This window comes from Pyrgilauda ruficollis, unplaced genomic scaffold, assembly GCF_017590135.1.
Source record: "Pyrgilauda ruficollis isolate IOZ18807 unplaced genomic scaffold, ASM1759013v1 scaffold87, whole genome shotgun sequence".
NCBI lineage: Eukaryota > Metazoa > Chordata > Aves > Passeriformes > Passeridae > Pyrgilauda > Pyrgilauda ruficollis.
The window spans coordinates 764661-773089 of NW_024530710.1; positions in this window are offsets into that span (position 1 = coordinate 764661).

Below are 8429 nucleotides of genomic sequence, written 5' to 3' on the forward strand. Positions count from 1 at the left end.
CAGGTTGCTCTGAGCCCCATCCAACCTGACCATAAGCTCTTCCAGGGACTGTGCATCCATCACTTCTCTGGGCAACCCGTTCCAGTGCCTTGCCACTCTCACAGTAAAGAATTTCTTCCTAATGTCTCATCTAACTTTACCCTCCATATTATTTGCATTTAAAACTCTTACCCCTTGTTCTACTACCACACTCCCTGATTTAAAATTCCCTTCCCACCTTTCCTGTATGCCTCCTTCTAGTACTGGGTGGTCACTATAAGGTCTCTGGAACCTTCACTTCTCTAGTCTGAATGACTCCATCTCTCTCAGCCTGTGCTTAAAGCAGAGGTGCTCCAGTCTCTCATCAACTTTACTGTCCTCCTCTGAACCCACTGAAGCAGGTTCATGATCTCCTTGAGATGGCACAGAACCACAAAGTGGTACCTGGAATTCTGACTTGATACTTAACTAAGAAACTCTGTGAAGAAATTAAATAAAATCCTAAGTCGTCAGTAGTTGTAATGCGTTTCATCCTCAGCTGGATGCAGACACTTCAATACAAGGTATTTTCTCCAACCGAGTCCTTCTCTGAAGGGCAAGTTTAATAAATCTTAAAATCTTAAAATTTAATAAATTAAATCATGTTGCAGCAAAAGTTCCAGCTTTTGCAGTATCTGAAGTTGATAATTTCTTAAAATGTCCTTTAGAAAATTTCCAGACCAAAATAATTTGTCTTAAACCCTTCAACACATTACTCAAATGGTTCTCTCATTTACAGTATTGTGAACTTCCTAACAAAGGCAATTTCTTTGTTTTTCGCTTGCAAATTTTTAATTTCACAGTGATGTGGTCATAAATTAAACATCTACAAGTATTTCCAATGTTTCCTGATTAAACTTTGTTATTTTTAGCTGCATATAAAGGTATGCAACCAGCTTAAGCCCTCTTCTAGATGCTGTAAAAACTACAATGAATGCCAGTCTCTAACTAGATAGTTTTTAATTTGAGGCATATTCTGTTGGTGATGAGCATGAATAAATTTTCCATTAGTTTGTGTGAATCACTAATTTATACTGTAACATCTTAATTTCACATCAATTAATTGTGATTATTGGTTTAAGATATTCATGTGGCAAAAGGTTTTGAGAAAGATGAGTAATCAAACTGTTTTGAAAAGCAGCTGTTTTTCACAGTTGACAGGAAGTTCTACTTTTTGTTTGAAAGGGATTACAAAAATTTCTGTGGTCATACAGGAAGAAAAAATCCCCAGTATTTTTAAATCATGTCTATTGAACTGAGTGCTGTGTCAGTGAGATTCTGCAGTCTGTCTTCTCAATTCATTCACTAAAAGTAATAATGAAAAAAATAAAAATAAATAGGCATTGAGGGGGAGGGGGAAAATACAGAGGGAATTAGAAATAGTGGGTTTTCCTGTGGCAGTTATCTAAGGCTCCCATTGCTGAAATAAATGGCTACTTTGCAATTGTATCTTCTCTCTGTTAGCAAATAAAAGAAAGAAGTACAGTGTGCAGTTGATCAAACAGGGGAAGACTATAGAGGTGAAAACATACCTAAAACTTGCTTGTTAACTGAGTAATTGAGACTTATTCCCTGTGTGCTCATACCTGGTACTGAAGACACTAAGTTACTACTGCAGCAGACAATGAGAACTAGGCTACAGAATCATGGAATCATGGAATGTTTTGGGTTGGAAGGGACCTTAAAAATAATCTTGTTCCAACCCCCTGCCATGGGCAGGGACACTCCACTAGAAAATCAGGAAATGTTTCTTACTGCAATGGACATTCCTATCAGTTTAAAGTTTTCAAAGTGCTTTCATTAGCTCAGGTTTAACAGTCATTCTTTACCCACCTTTCTAAGTATTCCCCTCTATGAGACTAGGAACTGCTCTAAGAATGAAACTGGCCCCTTTTTGATGCCCAGCTAGAGCAGACGGGGAACATCTGGATCATCTGCTTTACCATTTGTGTGTACTCCACTTTCACCCTGTTTTCCTTCCACCTAAAATTCTGTCTTTTCATTTGATCTTTCTACTTATTTCCTCCCTGAAGGCTCAGATTTGCATCCAGTGAGGCCAGTATGAATGCTATATGAGAAAGTTTAAGCCTTTAGACTGTGATTTAACAAGGTACTTAAGCACATGCCTGGCGTAGCACACAAGAACCTTCTCATTGAAAGCAGCAGAAAGATTGCTACTGGCCTAAGTGGGAACAAGAGCGATCTATGAACCATTAAGCAGCTGCTGAATTCCACTGCAGCAGTGGCTGTATTTAAAGCATAGGCTGGGTGTGAGCTCTGTGAACAGTTTATGATGTGCCAGGGATCCTTAAGAATGAAAGCACCTCTATGCCAGCTGCACCCAGCCATGGAATTTACCAGTCTAGACAATGTATCTGTGGGTCCACAGCCATCAAGACACTTGCAAAAATTAAAAAGGTATTTTGCAGAACAAACTGAAAACTATATCCGCCCAAACTTGAGGGTAATCAGTGAAAAATATTTCTCAAGACTCTCCAGAAGAAATGGAAATTATTTTATATGTCTCTCTATCACATACCAGAATAGGATTTTAAAGCACTTCCTGGTACACACATATCTAGGCATGCACACACGTTTAGGTATAGGATATTACACACAGATTCTTCAGCCTAGCTGGACAAGACTAGGAATAATATTTCTGAGTTTGCTCTGATCTCTGTCTTCTGACATTCCAGAAGGAAAACAATCACCAGCAGTTAACAATAAATACTTGGAAAAAACTCAAATTATTTGTTTTATAAATGACAGAATATTAGCAAAGACTGATGAATTCATCCACAGGTACAGTCCTATCTTGTTACTCCAATGTAATATTTGATACTCCTGCAGGAGGTGTTTGATATGTAGGTGAGTGTAATATAGTCATAGGTACATTGTGCAGTCTGTAGGGAAATGGTTATGACTTATGTGAGAGACAATAAATGTGGTGATAAATAGGAAAAGATAATGCTTGTTTTTGTAGGTTGGTGTGATCCTCTCACTGCCCTTTACACTAAGGTGAATGTATGGCCCACTTAAAGCTGTGAGATGCATGCCAGGGGAAATATCTATGCCCTAGCTCATAGTTCAGTGAAGAACTCTGTTGTGATGGCACTGCCTTTTACCCTACAGGAAACTGTGAACCTGTGGCAGTGCCAGTGGAGCATCCTGGTCCTCTTCCAGCTCAGGCTGCTCCAAGTGACAGGCTGAGACTCGTGTCATATCCCCCAAGCACAGGCAATGTTAGACTTACACCAGCTGTACACATCCCATGCTCAGAGTACTCAGTGGGAGGATGGTTTTTGGGATCCATTTAAAATAGCTTTGGTGTAAATGCAGTATGGGCTAGTGGCTATATAAATCCCACTCTGTGCCTTCCCCTGCACTGGGCTCTGGGTTAAGTGATTCTGAAATGCTGTTGTAGTGTTATTGCTGCTGCTTACCCATAAGCCCCTAGAAAGTTGTAGCCAAAACCAGTCATTCAACAGCCTCTGCCGTACTGATTGAAGGCTGTTCATGCAATGCACACAAAAATGGTGTTAAAACTCTGATAAATATAGGCTGCCATGGGTTTAGGGGATCACAGAGGACAGTGTGTCCATAAATAGGCTATTTTTCTTAGAAATGTAGCACTCTGTGGTTTTTTATCTAAGATCTGTGAACCATGCCTGGAAAGCAAAGCTTCTTCTTTTAAAGTTGTATTTGAGGTTTGCATGTCATTTATTTTAAATCAACACAGGAAAACAGCTTTTTTTTTTTTTTTTAATTTAGGCTTTTCACTCTAAACTTTTAAAATAATACTTTCAGCGCAGCTTGGCTGCATAATTTGGCACCTGTGAATACCTCTTGCCACAATCCATTTAAGGATACCTTCCTGTTTGTGCCTATGGTTACACAATTCCCATGAAAACTGTGCAAGCAGCCTGAAGAGTTATTTTTCTTGAAGGGTTTCCTAGGAGGTGAAACTTCTGACAGTGCTAAAAGACATACAGAAGCAGCAATTTCAGAAGCATCACACAAGTGCTCGGGCAGACTTATTAGAAAGAAGAGATTTGCGTTATCTTGAAATGTAATGAAACTCTCCTTTTAAAGGTTACACTTTGACACAATAGACTCAAACCTCTCATTGGTCCTAGAGTTTGTATGTGGGAATTACTAAAGGGCTGCTTCCAGTTTGCAAGTGAGAGCTGGAGAAGAGCAGAAAGATCACTGCCCTTAAAGGAGAGTATAACTTCTGCAGAATGGTTAGACCAAGGAAAGCCATCTGCAGCCACTGAGTGTTTTGTTATTGGGAACAGCAGCAGTCTTTATCTGGGGGAGGTTGTGGCCTCAACTCTAAAGCAGAGAACTGTCTGATATGGTCTTTGACTTGAAGCTGCACATAAAATACCATGCGCTTTAGAGTTTAGGAAGTGTTCAAGGACATTTGCCAAAAATTTGGACAGAAAGACATTGTCTTACTGCTTGTTGACTTTAAAGGGCACACCTAATATTTGCATATTGGGTAAAGAAAAGGCTAATATTTAAAGATTCATTGACTTTACAACTTTATGATTTAGAAAGGACAGGGGTTAAATAAACTATATTTGCATGTGGGGATGAGAAGGCAAGAGACTATAAACTCAGAACAGTTCCAGGTGTCTGGGCAAAGCATGAGCAAAGTCTTAGAGTGATGCTGATGAAAATAGTTGAGCAGTTGAATTTCTCTGCTGCTTCATGAACACCAGGAGAAATAATGGAACATCCTCCTGCATCCTCCCAGTCACCTAAACTTCATAGAGGAATTTATTTGCTCATTTCTCCATTTTACCAATATACCACCTAGTTAATTCTCCCTATGGCCTCTTCAGCCAGCCTTGTGTATTTCCAAATTGTCACAATTGAGAGCATTTGATTAAGTTGAATTGTCACTCCTGAAAACCCATTGCTTCTTTGGCTTGCTTTAAAGTTCTCAAGCTGCCTCTGATCCCTGTTGTTCAAGTTTTTAGGCAGAATATTTTATTTCTGCATCATGTCATGTGCTCTTATTTTTAGCTTGTTCAGGCAATTCCTAAAGTGTTTGTTTCTAGTTTAACTAATTTCTTAATAGCTGCATCTGTTGGGTTGGGGCTCAGTTCAGGAAAAACAATGGCTGGATTTTATTGTTTATGAATTCCCTAAGTGCATGGCTCTGGAAAGATAACTAGACAGAAAGTCACAATTTCAAAACACTATTGCTAGATGGCTTAGGCTCTATTCCAAAAATAATTAGGCACTTAGAAAGCTGTTTTCTATGAAAATCAAGAATATGCGGGAGACCTTTGACTGGAGATCTCAGGCTTGGAAAATGAACCTATGAATATTTGGAATTTTACTCCTGACTGTGATTCAGTAAAGGGCATCTTGTAACCCACTCATTACAAGTAGTCCCATCAAACTCTGTTTACCTCACCATGAGTGAACTGGGTTATGACCTCAGTGGGGACAGCAGCAGTGAGTAATTGAAACATATGGACGGGATGTTAAAAGAAGTAATATTCTAATTGTATATGACTATTATCTCAGGGTCTGCTTTTGTTCCTGTACCATCAGCCTGGTAAATATTATTACTGTTTCAACTAGAAGATACGTTGTCTTGGTGTGCTTGGCTACACTTTTCACTTGCTTATCACTTTGCTGAACGGTAGTTGCTTGGACTAAAATAGTTTAGTCTGTTTCTGGTTCTTTGTGGATAATTTCATTTGTTTTTTCTTTTCTTTTGGATTCTTTGAAAATGTGATGTGGAAAAGGTTTGTGAGGTATGAGGATGGGGACAATGCTTTTTTCTTCACCCTAGGAGCTTTTTGCTGGGAAGCCATTTTGAAGAGAGGTTTGGCCCTTACAGGCTTCAAAGCAAGGAACAGAAATTTGGCAAAGGATGGGCTTGCTATGCAGAGTCTTTTGCTGTCTGTGTAAAAACATGGCCAAGTCATGAGTGTTTGAAAAGAAGCACTTTCCACAAGCTGAAACCTTGCTTAAGATCAGGCGAAAGAGTTCCCTGTCTTGACAGAACAGACTCCATCCCAACAGTGAACAAGGACACCCATTACCAGAGCTGCAAGGTGGGGCAAACTTCTTTAGAACTATTCTTCCTTGTATCTTGTTTCCTGAGACCATGGTGGTAGGTTAGAAAATTAGAAAAGATTGTCTGCTCTGTCAGAGTTCCCTCTGCTGATACCACCACTAGGACTTTGTCCAGCTGAACCAAGGGTATGAGTAGAGGTGAGAACAAGCTGTCCAGTACCTGTCAAGGGGAATATATGTATCTCACTAGGAAGTCTCAAATGTCAAAATATTGTAACTGTATTGGCGACTCATCCGGAAATCAATCTACTTGCCCAAATCAGTGTCCACTTTGGACCATAATCCCCAAATTAATTTTTGCCATAATATTTAATTTTCTATGCTACTCTCTTAAGAGTGAAAGAAGAAAATAGATGTTTCACTCTCCAGAACTTCAGGGAAAACCTGTTCTGCAACATTTTCTTCTCTTAGCTGGAGTTTTGCCAGCTCATCAAAGCTAATATCTCTCCTTCTGCAAATAAATGCCAAGGGATCTTTAATTAGCTAAAATGACCAGCAGTCAGGACCTTGATTTCTCACTTAATCTGAAAATAGCACAGTGTCCCTTAGCACTCTGCTAGAACATTGGCATAGTACCAACAGAGAGAATATAGGGCCATTTACTTAATCATACACTTCCTGCAGTTTCTCCTACATTTCTAGTTGAGTTCATCTCAACAGCTGGAGAAGGGCATTGTAGTTTCTGCAGCTTGTGGTAAGGGAATTCATGCTTTCTTTGGTAATTGTTTGTAGGGCTGTTTCAGATCATTTGGATTTGTTCACTCAAACGTTAATACAGCAAACTCTAGTGGTCAGTATGGTGCAGTGGAAAAGAGTGAAAAAGGCAGCCCCAACCTATCTGCTATGATTTATCCACGGGTGAAACTTGGACTCCACCCCTTGTACTCATTCTACACCACAGACTGCTCTTCTTAGCACAACTCTTTAACACCAACAGAGAATAAGGCTGAGCAAGATGTTTGCAGGAGTCTCAGTGAGCTGCTCCAAAATCTCTGCAAGTAGTCATAGGACCACTGCAATAGCAACCTGTATGAGTGTGCCTGCAGCAAAGGTCCATTCCTACAGCTCCCAAGAATAGATGGGAAAGCTCTAATATTGCAGATTGGCTCACCCTTGCTTTAGGTGCTAAGTCAAAATCAACAGAATTTAACAACTACAAAGTATGCTTTGACATAGCTCTCATCTTCAGGTATCCTTCAGTGGATCACAATAACATAGCAAATGCTGGGATGAGTGCTTAAAACAGCGAATTGCTGTGTCCTGCAGGAAAGACAGCCCAGTGACAGTGAAGGCAGTAGAGTGGGTGCAGCAGGGAGCAGAATGTTGTGGTGGAATTGGACACAATGGGAACATGCTGCCAAGGGCCAACTTCCTGGCTTTGCACAAAGACTTGTGACCCATTTTAGCAGAGATCTGTTTGGTTTTGATTTTAACTGGCAGTACTGAAGTGAAAAAAAAAAATAAAAATTGTTATAATGAAAGCCAAATATTCTGGTATAAATAAGTATAATCCTGCCTAAATCCATACAGACTGGCCTAATTCATATGTTGACATCTACATAGATGTCAAGTAGGTCTCTCCTTACCTGTAACTCATCTCTTGGAAGAAACAATAGGCTATTGTGTCACTGCTAATTAGAGTCTGAATGTGATGACTCCACAACTGCCTTTTAGTTCCTTATATTTCTGGGGTGGACAGTGCAAGACACGTTCATTCCATGGAGGGCAGGGTATGGAGAGGGTGGGGGCTGCTACAATTTCCTCCTATTTTGCTGCTTAGCAGCTTGTCCTGCTCTCACCAGCACTGCAGCGTAGGGTCTGTTTTCCACAGCTTTTGACACATGGTTTGCAGCACAGGTGTGACCAACCACACACTTAAATTTCTTAATGCTTCTGCTCCACACTTGAATAATTTCTTCCCATGGAATAGAAGTGAAGTTTTTCTAAGGATAGAAGCCTCAAAGCACCACTGTGAGTAGAAAAGGAAAATATTTTTATGCCCAGTTTACAGACAGGGAAGTAGAAGTTCTTAAATTACTTCCTCTGCATCATTGTAAAACTAGGCTTACATGAAGAATGAGTTAGAATGAGAACACAGAGGTTTTCTCTTCCAGCCCTGTATTTATTTCCATGTTTCTCTTTCTTTCAAGAGGCTCTACATTGTAATTAAATTAACAACAAATATGGTTAAATTGAATGGTTCAGTTAGGGTTTTCTGGAACATATACAGAGACTGCTTTCAACCAAGAGTTTCAACCAAGAGTTTTCTTTCTCTTTCCTTTTTTTTTTTTTTTTTTTTTTTTTTTTTT